An 8,407-nucleotide genomic window follows, 5' to 3' on the forward strand; every position below is an offset into this window, starting at 1 on the left:
TTCTTTTTTTTTTTAATAAACCCACAACTAAATTATTTTTCAGTTTACTACAATCTTTCTGTGTCTGCCATTCACTAAAACTGCTTCTGCTAAGATCACCCATCACTTTCTGCTTCCCAAATCCAGTGGACACATTTAAGCTTGATTTCTTTGCGGTATTTAATAATGATGATCCTGTCTCTCCTTATTGAAACCCATTCTTCCCCTGACTTCCTTTTCATCTTTGTATTCCTAAAATCTACCCCATATTAGCAAAGAACACGCTCTATGTGACTTCTCTCTAAATAAAGGAAGTGCTCAGATTCCCTTTACTTCCCCCTAATTTAGTTTTGGTCACATCATCAAAGGTATGCTTTTCCTAAGCCTTAGGTTAATATTCCACAATTATATCCATAAGCTAAAGAGTAAGAAGGTACCTAAGTGACCTTTCTGGTTTTGCTTTTTATAACTAGGGTTTTGGATATTTTTTTCCTACCGGCTCGGGCTCCACCTTGGCTTCCTCTCTCTCCAGACTGTCCCAGACCTGGCACTGAGTGTGGCTGCTCAGCTTTCATCATCTGTCCTGGCCAGCGGAATGTTCCCTCTGATGCTCCTCCCTTGGCTGGCTGTAGCTCCCTACTTTCATTTTCACTAGGGGCACAGCCATTCACCAGCTTCTACTGGAAACACTTTTCCAGACATTCCTTCAGGGTAAGTGCCATTTCCATAACTGGCCACTGGATTCCGTCATTATTTTTTTATACTTCACTATTCTCAAATTTGTCTTTCTCAGTTTCACAATCACAGTAAAATAGGTTCCATTTTCATTGCTTTGTTTTTCCCTTTGCATGAAGCAATGCTTTGTATTTTATTTACTTTTATGAGAGAAAGCATGCACAATTTTTTTCTCAATTACCTACTCCTTGTCCTATTTTCCTTCTCTTTATATTTCTCCTCCTTGTGATTCTTCATAGAACTATGTCTTGATTGACAAAGTCTTAATCATGGACTTTCAATTTAAAAAATGAATTTACTTAATTTGCCACCATAATGATAGAATCTTTCTTTTCCAGTTGAGATATTTAATTAAAAAAAAAAAAAGTTTAGCTCTAAGATTGTTTTGTTGTGAAATTTCTTTAGTATTGAAGACTGATCATCTTTTATAGCAATCTGAGCTCAGTGTTGTCCTTTGATAACCTTCTTACCTTTTCCCACATTTTTATGCCCACCTAGAATAAAACTAGCTGGGGAATAAAGTTGGAGTCACCCCTTGGCCCTATCTCATTTGAAGGGTCTGTAATTCCCTCTCTCTGACTTAGAAACAAACCCATATTTCATTGAATAAATTGTCTACTGAAGAATCATTAAGTAAACCAAAGGAGTTAACTTTTGTAAACCAAAAAGAATTGCAGAAAGGATTAGAAGATAGTAAGATATCCTTTGATTTGGATGTCTAGGGTTCTTGATGCAATGAACGGTGTAGCTCCAGCTGAATTTCTCTTGCTGTTTCTCCCGCAAGAAACAGCAAAGAGCTTGAGACTCTCTCGTAAGGTATTCATAGGAACATAGAGTTTCTGTTAAATATTTAATTTCCCTGGTGATATTCTGAAAGAAGTTTTCAATAACATGACATTTTAAAATCAGCCATTTTGGTTTATAAAAAGGATGCTCAGTTATGAGAATGTAACATATCTTAAGCTTCACAGAGAAAGCAATTGCATATTCAAATCAGGGTGTTATAGAATCACACTTTTGAGTTTCACTGTCATCTATTCCTATAAAGAATACTGCTGCAGAAAGTCTGCATATTTTCTGAATGTAAAAATTCCTTCTTGTTCTGTTTCCATAATGTTGGTCGGAGTAGTGTTTTATTTATGGATATTGGATTATGTTCTGACTAAAATCTGTTCCTTTCATTTACTCTGCCCTACTAAAGTAAATTTCAACCTTAAAACTCAGTCCACTTCAATAATGTAGTTGTTTTTGCATGTCTTTCTTCAACATGGTAATGTCTCAAACAACTTCTATGAAGAATTTAAATAGTCCTATGAAAATGAGGTCAAATAATTTGCTGAAAATTCCATTTTGCTGCTTTTTTTTTTTTTTTCTAAAAAAGTTGTTACTTTATGGAGTTCTTTCTTGGCATCAGTAGAAGACCGTGACTCATAATGAGTAGACGTCTGTGTGTCATAGGGCTGTGAAGAGGTCATGCTCTGTCAAAGTAGGTAGGCGGAAAGAAAGGGAGCTGTCCTCTTGTGGAGAAAGTAAAATAAAGCTCATATATTTTTTAAGAGCCAACTCATTCTATGTAAAACTTGGCTATACCTGTGGTCTTCCTGTTAGACTAAACATCTTTATACAGATCTTCCTTCACTTATGGTGGGGTTGCCTCCTGATAAACCCATGGCAATATAGTTCAATTGAAAATGCATTTAATATATCTATTCCACCAAATATCATAGCTTAGCCTACACTACTTTACATGTGCCCTTACATTGGTCTATAGTTGGGCAAAATGATGTAACACAAAGCTTATTTTATAATAAATAAATTGATCGAATACTCAAAAAATGATAGACTACTGGACTGAAAGTGAAAAATAGGTACAGGATGGTTGGAGGTATGTCACTTGTTTACCCTTGTGATCGAGGGGCTGACTGGGAACCACTGCTATCCAGTATCACAAGAGAGTGTCAGGAGAAGATGAAAACTCAAAATTCCAGAATGGTACAGTTTATACTGAATGTGAACCACTTTTGTTTCATCATAAAGTTGGAAAATTGTAAGTTGAACCATCATTAGCTGGGGGCCACCTGTGTTCGAAATTTTTAGATAGAAGTTTGGTTAACCCACCACATTTTTATATTTGTGTATGTGAGAACTGCTGCAGCCATTAGCTAAATGGTATAGGACAGTGGCAAAACTGGTAGGCAAAGCAAGACTGAAAATGAATAATGACCCTCAATCTACGGAAGGTTTTGTATCCCAGAGCTCAGGCCAAGTTGGGGTTTCTAGACGTGGCTATGAGTCCAGGACCCAAGTGTAGGCTGAAGTTTTTGCAAAATCCACAACCAGAAGTGAAAGGTAAGTGATAATTCAGAGATCAGCAGACCTAAACTTGAGACAATGCTGCCCCGCCTCTGGGCAACTGGGAGTAGATCAGTTAAACAGTATGATTTGAAATTCGGGTAGATTCTGAAATTGTTTGTAGATTCTGTATTGTTTGTAGCATAAAATAAGCGGGACTTGCCAGCACTTGGAAAATAATGGCTATCTCACCATACCAAAAGCTGTCAAATTTTGTGGGAGGTGAAGAGTGAGACTGAAACTGGTATTGTATGCATTTGTATTAAGTCAGCACATTCTTCATGTTCATATATGAGAACTTTACAAAATAATAACTAATGTCAACATTATCTTGTAAAGCTATCATACGACTATTTTACTACGACTTCCACAAGTGTATTATTACTTTCCACATTTATGAATTTGGAAAACAAGGCCAAGCATGGTAAAAGAACTTGTCCAAGATCCCACAGCCAAGAAGTGGCAACATTTTTACAGAAATCAAGATTTTCTGGTTCAAGGCTTCTGTTTTTTCCACCATCCACACTGCCTTTGGGATAGGCACGCTGGATGACTTTCAAAATGCTGAGGGTGCCTCAGATGTCTCTTCTTACTTTAACTAAAATAAAAGACATACATAGTATATGTTTTCCTTCCTTGGAAATAGCTGAAGTAATTTTGTTTTTCCTCCCTCACTAGCCCTGAAGAGAGTTTGCCCTTGGTCTGACTACACAAATAACAGTTCAAGAAAAACAAGCATTTTTTAAAAAGTTGAAGTAACTAAAAACAGGGATAAGAATGGAAACGCTTTTTAGAAATAAGTGTATCTCTTACCCTTTGGTCAGCTAGACTATGGGTACCCATATCCACCACATTTGATGGCTTTCCGGCTTAATAGAATCGTTAAGCAAAGCTGAGATTGTAAAGCAAAGCTGAGGTAGAAAAGCAAGTTGGCGCACACAAGTTATGATAATGTGTAAGTTCTACTTTAATTTTTTCATTGTCTTATTGCCCTGTAAAATGCTGGCCCTATAATTGAACTTATAAAATAATGAAAAGTGCCATTCATTGTGTCTTGTGGCTTCCTGAGAGAACTGTGCAGCTCTTTTATAAATCACTGCTGACTGAAAGAGCATGTTCTACACAAGTACCTACTACAGGAAGACAGGAGCTGCAAAGCGAAAAGAAATATAAAGCATATGAAATAGAGTGCACATATTTTCAAACACTTTCTCATAGTTCTTATCCCATCTTGTTAAATGAGTAAAACACTTTTGTTGAGTCATTTCTTGGTCATAGATATTTTTTGAGACCTGATTATGTGCCAGGGAGTATTTATAGCCACCAAAGGCCCAGTTAGGAATGATGTAGGTAAGGTCTTCGCATTCTTAAAGTTCACATAGTAGAGGAGAAAAAGGCTTGGTGAACCAAGGCTCACTAGTATAGTAACCACAACTGAAGCTCTTTTGACCGACTTCCTGGATTATCCACACTCCTCATCCTCTCTGTAAAAATTCAGTGGTATCTGCCCGTGGTGCCCAGAACATGGTAGGAACATGTTCCTCAACGTACTCACCTGCCTCTGCTTCGAGGTCTGGGCCGCTTACCAACAATCTGTTTCATTTCTTTGCCAAGCTACTTATTATAGTCACATGTCTCTATAAACATGTTTGTTAACATATATAAATATGCTTAAATATTCTAATTAAATTCTATGAAAATGAATAAAATGAAAGTGCAAAAAGAGAGTGTTGTTCATATTAAAAGCTCACTGGAAGGCTTTGGAATGATTGCTTCCAACTTTTTAGTCAAACTATGTGTGAGCAAAACAACTGTAAAAGATTGGCGGAAAGAAAATATTTAGAATGATTTGTCAAATTGCCTCCCAAGTTTCCCTGTTTTTTCCCATTATTTTACAAAACACAAAGCTGCCAGTTAAAAATAATGCATTATGGTTTTTTTCTTATATTTCTTTTTGTTGTGGTAGAATACATATCACATAAAATTGACAATTTTAACCATTCTAAAACGTACAATTCATTGGCATTAAGCGTGTTCATAGCATGTGCAATCCTCATTAATATCTAGTTTCAGATGTTTTTCATCACCCCCAATGGATAATTCATACTATTAAGAGGTCACTCCCCATTATCTTCCCCTCTCAGAACCCAGCAAACATTAATCTATTTTTTGTCACTGTGGATTTGCCTATTCTGGATATTTCATACAAATAGAATTGTACAATATGTGGTCTATTATATGTTGGCTTCCTTCACTTTGTATAATGTTTTCAACATTCTTTCATGTATCACATGTACTTCATTCTTTTTTATAGCTGAATAATATTTTATGGTATGGATATATACCACATTTGTTTATACATTCTTTTTTTTTTAAGATTTTATTTATTCATTTGACAGAGAGAGATCACAAGTAGGCAGAGAGGCAGGCAGAGAGAGAGGAAGAAGCAGGCTTCTGAGCAGAGAGCCCGATGCGGGGCTCGATCCCAGGACCCTGAGACCATGACCTGAGCCGAAGGCAGCGGCTTAACCCGCTGAGCCACCAAGGCGCCCCTATACATTCATTTTTTGATGGACATTTGGTTATTTCGCCTTTTGGCTATTGTGAATAGTGCTGCTATGAACATTTCTGTACAAATTATTTGTTTGAGTACCTGTTTCCAAGCCTTTTGGGTGTATTTCTAGAAGAGAAATTACCGGGTCTTATAGTAATTATATGTTTAATATTTTGAAAAATGATTGCTTGTGTTTTGATGTTATAGCTAAGGAACAGTTGTCAATCTAAGTTCATGAACATTTGCTCCTTGGGATCAGAATAATACTGGCTGTACGGAATATATTAAGAAATGTCTCTTTCTCCTCTATTTTTTGAAAAAGCTTCAGAATGATTTGTATTAATTCTTCTCTAAATATTTCATAGAATTCAATATAGGTATTTTCAGATCTTTTTAAATTTCTTCTTGAGTCAGTTATGATAGTCTTTGTGTTTCTAGGAATTTGTCCATTTCATCTAGGTTATGAATTGGTGATGGTATTATCTCATAATTCCTTTTATTTCTGTAAGGTTTGTAGTAATGTTCCTACTTTCATTTTTAATTAGTTACCAGTGCCTTCATTCCTTTTCTCTTAGTTGGCCTAGCTAAATATTTGTCAATTTTGTCAATCTTCCAAGGAATCAAATTTTGTTTTCCTTCATGATCTCTTGTCATTTTCCTATTCTCTATTTTATATATCTCTTCACTAATCTTTCTTATTTCCTTTCTGCTGCTAGTTTTGGGTTTAATTTTCTCCTCTTTTGCTCGTTCCTTAGAGTGTAAATGTTACTTTATTGATTTGAGATCTTTTATTCCTTTTTCCATAGGCATTTACAACTATAAATTGCCTTCCAAACAGTGGTTTTCCTGAATCTCCTTAAGTCTGGGTATGTTGCATTGTGCTTTCATTCCTTCAAGGTATTTTTTTACATTCTTTGTGATTTCTTCTTTGATGCATTGGTCATGTAAGAGTGTATATTATTTACACATATTTGTGAATTTTCCAATTTCCTTCTGTTATTGATTTCTAATTTAAGTCTATATAGTAAGAGAAGATGCTTTGTATAATTTAATCTTTTAAAAATTTACTGAATTTTATGTTCCATGTGCACATGAAGAGAAAGTGTATTTTATTGTTGTTGGGTGAAAGGTTTTATATATACATTGTTCAAATCCTCTTATTTTTTCTTTCCTTTTTTTTTTAAAGGATTTTATTTATTTGAGAGAAAGAGAGAGAGCACGAGTGGTTTAAGGGGGCAGAAGGAGAGGTAGAGAGAGAAGCAGACTCCCCACTGAGCAAGGAGACAGATGCAGGACTCGATTCCAGGACCACAGAATCATGACCTGAACCAAAAGGAGACATGTAACTGACTGAGCTAATCAGGTATCGTATTCACTTTTTATCATACTTTCTTTCTGCTCCTCAAGCTGGATAATTTCATTTGCCCTGCCATCAACTTAGCTAATTCTTTCATCTCATTGCTCAAATCTGCTGTTGGACACCTTTAGTGTATTTTTCATTTCAACTATTGTAGTCTTCTGCCCCATAATTTCTACTGCATTCTTTTTCATAATTTCTCTTTATTGAGTATTCTCTGTTTGCTGAGCCATTGTTTTCCCATCCCTTTAACTATATGTGCATTGTTTCCCTTAGATACTTGAGCATATTTAAGAGAGTTGATGTAAGTAAAGTCTTTGTCTACTACATCCAATATCTGTTCTTACTCAAGACAGTTTTTGTTCAACTTTTTTTCTCCTATGTTCGGTCCATATTTGCTTCTTTGCACGTTTCACAATTTTTTGTCAAAAAGTGGACATTTATGATGTGCGAACAAAAAAGAAAAAAGAAATTTAAAAATTACCGTCCAAGTCTTTTCCTATTGGCTCTGTGTTGTAGCATTCCTTAAATACTTCTCCAGGTCATTTACAACTTTCTTAGTCTATACTTCCGGCTTGCACTGATCCTCAAGGTCACCTACAGTTGAAAGTTTATGATCTTTTCTGAGGATGTGTCTTAATTCTGTGCACGTTGTACATTTGTATGTCCCTTCGTATGCGCGGAAATTTTTCAAATGTCCTTTTCTCCCCAAAACACCTCACTGTTCAGCTTTTCCTCCCAGGCTTTTGGCATGTCTGTTGTTTATCCCTACTGTTCTTTTTCATACTAGGCAGCAGTGGCTTGTTCATTTGGCTTTTATCGTTTTTGAGGGCTGTGTTACTGTTCAGCCTTGTAGAGTTCCGAGTTAGGCAAAACAAAGGGAAACTCCCGGTCAGGAAAAACCAGATAAGCACAATTCCTTGGGAACAAAGCCTCCTCTGTTGCCTCTGGACCCAGGTGGCTACGGTAGGGACATCTTCAAGATCACTGGTGCACCAGTGCAGAGGGTGGATTGAGGTTAGTTAAACTATCTGATCTTGTTTCAGTGACCTTTCTCCTGGTTAAGCATCCTCTCAGTTGTTGTAAACCATTGACTATCTTCCTGCATTCCAGTGAGGTTAGTTTTGACAATTTTTGACAAGTGTTTAGGTGTTTCTGGGGAGCAATGGTCCCCAGATGTCCCTACTCCAACATTTTCACTGACTTCACCCTGTGGGTATTTTCTACACAACAAAGACAGTCTGGATGCCAAAGTGGACCCTTAGCCAAAGGAAAAGCCCTGACCTGAAATTAAAGACTGAAAAATAAATACAGATTTGAATTTACATTAAATAAAATGTTGATATATAATTTTTAATTCCTCCCTGGATCTAGCTTTTTCTATTTCCCAAATGTGAGTCTTTAGGCATGAGGTAAGAGAATTTTTTTTA

General features: G+C 36.2%; 1 long non-coding RNA gene across 1 annotated transcript; it reads left to right on the forward strand.

Annotated features, from left to right (window-relative positions):
* Positions 1-632: 632 nt before the first annotated feature.
* On the forward strand, positions 633-6,866 carry LOC125101868 (uncharacterized). Its single transcript, XR_007127961.1, has 3 exons — positions 633-690; positions 6,427-6,486; positions 6,807-6,866. It is a non-coding gene; the product is annotated as an uncharacterized LOC125101868 (long non-coding RNA).
* Positions 6,867-8,407: the final 1,541 nt, after the last annotated feature.

The sequence above is a fragment of the Lutra lutra genome, chromosome 6, assembly GCF_902655055.1.
Source record: "Lutra lutra chromosome 6, mLutLut1.2, whole genome shotgun sequence".
NCBI lineage: Eukaryota > Metazoa > Chordata > Mammalia > Carnivora > Mustelidae > Lutra > Lutra lutra.